Source organism: Salmo trutta, chromosome 13 (genome assembly GCF_901001165.1).
Source record: "Salmo trutta chromosome 13, fSalTru1.1, whole genome shotgun sequence".
In the NCBI taxonomy this organism is placed as follows: domain Eukaryota; kingdom Metazoa; phylum Chordata; class Actinopteri; order Salmoniformes; family Salmonidae; genus Salmo; species Salmo trutta.
Window position 1 is genome coordinate 40,929,228 of NC_042969.1, and position 4,478 is coordinate 40,933,705.

Consider the following 4,478-nt stretch of genomic DNA (forward strand, 5'->3'; position numbering starts at 1 on the left):
GGCAGTCCTTCCCCGGGAGGAAGAGCAACTCCGTCTTGCTGAGGTTCAGCTTGAGGTGGTGATCCGTCATCCACACTGATATGTCTGCCAGACATGCGGAGATGCGATTCGCCACCTGGTTATCAGAAGGGGGAAAGGAGAAGATTAATTGTGTGTCGTCTGCGTAGCAATGATAGGAGAGACCATGTGAGGATATGACAGAGCCAAGTGACTTGGTGTATAGTGAGAATAGGAGAGGGCCTAGAACAGAGCCCTGGGGGACACCAGTGGTGAGAGCACGTGGTGCGGAGACAGATTCTCGCCACACCACCTGGTAGGAGCGACCTGTCAGGTAGGACGCAATCCAAGCGTGGGCCGCGCCGGAGATGCCCAGCTTGGAGAGAGTGGAGAGGAGGATCTGATGGACACACTGTCTACTCTGACATACCATCTACACTGACACACCGTCTACACTGACACACCGTCTACTCTGACACACCGTCTACACTGACACACCGTCTACACTGACACACTGATACACCGTCTATACCATCTACACTGACAAACTGACACACCATCTACAATGACACACTGACACACCGTCTACAATGACACACCGTCTACACTGACACACCGACACACTGACACACTGACACACTGACACACCGTCTACACTGACACACTGACACACCATCTACAATGACACACCGTCTACAATGACGCACCGACACACCAACACACTGACACACTGACACACCGTCTACACTGACACACTGACACACTGACACACTGACATACCGTCTACACCGTCTACACTGACACACTGACACACCGTCTACACTGACACACCGTTTACACCGTCTACACTGACAAACTGACACACCGTCTACAATGACACACTGACACACCGTCTACACCGTCTACACTGTCTACAATGACACACCGTCTACACTGACACACCGACACGCCGTCTACAATGACACACCGTCTACACTGATTCACCGACACACCGACACACCGTCTACACTGACACACCAACACACATACACACCAACACATTGACACACTGACACATCATCTAAACTGACACAGTCAGGTGAGTAACACATTTTGTGAAGGGTCCAGTCGGGAGGCCATCTGCCTCAAATAGCATCTTAATACCTGCTGATGTTGCTGTTGACTCACTGAGGCAATTCATGACCACAGTATAGGTCGTGGTGATTGGCTGAGATGCACCAGAGATCAGTGTCGGTTATGGTGATTGGCCGAGATGCACCAGAGATCACTTTATAGGTCGTGGTGATTGGCCGAGATGCACCGGAGATCACAGTATAGGTTGTGGTGATTGGCCGAGATGCCCCGGAGATCACAGTATAGGTCATGGTGATTGGCCGAGATGCCCCGGAGATCACAGTATAGGTCGTGGTGATTGGCCGAGATGCACCAGAGCAGTGATCAGATGTCAGGGAAGTGGATCCAGATTGCTTCGCTCGTCTTCAGGGTTGGCAGCATAACCACCTTATACACACACACACACACACACACACACACACACACACACACACACACACACACACACGTCCCGTGTCCCCTGGACCAATCATCCAATTTCATCCTGGGACTCGTCTGAAGGTCACGGTGGAAAGTGGTCCACAGTTTTAGGATGTGGGAGAGAATCACTCTTACTTAAAGTCTCCGTCTCAGTGGACTGTTGTTCCCTGCAATCACCTGCCTGCTACACTTACAACAAAACATGGTGGCTGTCTGGCCCTGCCTACTACCCTCACAACACAACATGGTGGCTGAATGGCCCTGCCTGCCACCCTGACAACACAACATGGTGGCTGAATGGGCCTGCCTGCTACCCTCACAACACAACATGGTGGATGAATGGCCCTGCCTTCTACCCTTACAACACAAGATGGTGGCTGAATGGCCCTGCCTGCTACCCTCACAACACAACATGGTGGCTGAACGGCCCTGCCTGCTACCCTCACAACACAACATGGTGGCTGAACGGCCCTGCCTGCTACCCTCACAACACAACATAGTGGCTGAATGGCCCTGCCTGCTACCCTCACAACACAGCATGGTGGCTGAATGGCCCTGCCTGCTACCCTCACAACACAACATGGTGGCTGAATGGCCATCCCTAGACCTGATATAAAGCCCTAATATGAAGCCCCTGGACATGTCACCTCAGCCCTGGTCATGATATAAAGCCCTGGACATGTCACCTCAGCCCCGGTCATGATATAAAGCCCTGGACATGTCACCTCAGCCTTGGTCATGATATAAAGCCCTGGACATGTCACCTCAGCCCCAGTCATGATATAAAGCCCTGGACATGTCACCTCAGCCCTGGTCATGACATAAAGCCCTGGACATGTCACCTCAGCCCTGGTCATGATATAAAGCCCTGGACATGTCACCTTTTGAGGTCTCTTTTGACACGTGTATTACTGTAGAAGTGAATACCAGTACCTTCACAACAAATTATATCGGTAGAAATCCATGAGCTTTTGGGGTTATGGTTAGGGTTAGGTTTGGGGTTAGTGTTAAGGTTAGGTTTTGGCATTAGGGTTAGTGTTAGGTTTTAGGGTTAGGGTTAGGTTTTTGGGTTTAGGGTTATGTTTTAGGGTTAGTTTTTTTGTGTGCTCTAGGGCAACGGTGTCTAGATGGAATTTGCATGTGTGGTCCTGGTGACTGGACCTTTTTTGGAACACCATTTTTGTCTTACTGAGATTTACTCTCTCTCTTTCTTTCTCTCTCTCTGACACTTCCTTTACACTCTGATATTTGACATTATTCCTCCCCACATGAATAGAAGGGAAAGCAGACAGACAATTGAAGCCAAGCATTGTCAGGCAAGCTGCTGCTCCCTTGAAGCTCTATTGTGGTAGAGAGAAAGACAGAAACAGAGGGAGAGACTTCTGAATGACAGGAGATCTGTTGTGGTAGAGAGAATGACGGAAACAGAGGGAGGGACTTTTGACAGGAGCGTTTCCTGAGCACAGGTGCTACAAAAATGTTTATTTGAACTCCAAATAACATCAATGTCAGTTCTACTTTGAGGCCGCAGAGTTGGGGAAATGTCTTACTCAGAGATACTAAACATGAGCGCAGGTAGAACCGAATCCCTGAGTAGGCCTAATACTGTCACCAGATTCAGAGTATTTAAAGCATATAGTATTTATTATGCCAAGCTTCCTGCCATCCAGGACTTCTATGTGTCAGAGGCGTGTCAGAGGTAGGCCCTAAAATTGTCAAAGACCCCAGCCACCCTAGTCATAAACTGTTCTCTCTGCTACCGCACGGCAAGCGGTACCGGAGCGCCAAGTCTAGGTCCAAGAGGCTCCTAAACAGATTCTACCCCCAAGCCATAAGACTCCTGAACATCTAGTAAAATGGCTACCCAGACTATTTGCATTGCCACCCCCCTCTTTTACACCACTGCTACTCTCTGTTGTCATCTATTCATAGTCACTTTAATAACTCTACCTACAAGTACATATTACCTCAACTAACCAGTGCCCCCGCACATTGACTCTGTATTGGTACCCCCCTGTATATTGTCTCGCTATTGTTATTTTACTGCTGCTTTTTAATGACTTGTTACTTTTATCTCTTGTTCTTAGCTATATTTTTTGAAACTGCATTGTTGGTTAGGGGCTCATAAGTAAGGATTTCACTGTAAGGTCTACACCTGTTGTATTCAGCAATTCACTGTAAGTCTACACCTGATGTATTCGACAATTCACTGTAAGGTCTACACCTGATGTATTCAGCATTTCACTGTAAGGTCTACACCTGATGTATTCGGCAATTCACTGTAAGGTCTACACCTGATGTATTCAGCATTTCACTGTAAGGTCTACACCTGATGTATTCGGCGCAGGTGACTAATATAATGTGATTACATTTTTTTATTTGATCACTACATAATAACATATATATCACTACATCATAACATATATATATCATTACATAATAACATATATATCACTACATAATAACATATATATCACTACATAATAACATATATACCACTATATAATAACATATATTTCACTATATAATAACGTATAAATATACCAACATCATTACATATATATCACTACATAATAACATATATATCACTATTTAATAACATATATATCACTATATAACAGCATGGCCACTGAGGAGAACAGCATGGCCACTGAGGAGAACAGCATGGCCACTGAGGAGAACAGCATGGCCGTTGAGGAGAACAGCATGGCCATTGAGGGGAACAGCATGGCCATTGAGGAGAACAGCATGGCCACTGAGGAGAACAGCATGGCCATTGAGGGGAACAGCATGGCCATTGAGGGGGACAGCATGGCCATTGAGGGGTACAGCATGGCCATTGAGGGGGACAGCATGGCTATTGAGGGGAACAGCATGGCCATTGAGGGGTACAGCATGGCCATTGAGGTGAACAGCATGACCATTGAGGGGAACAGCATGGCCATTGA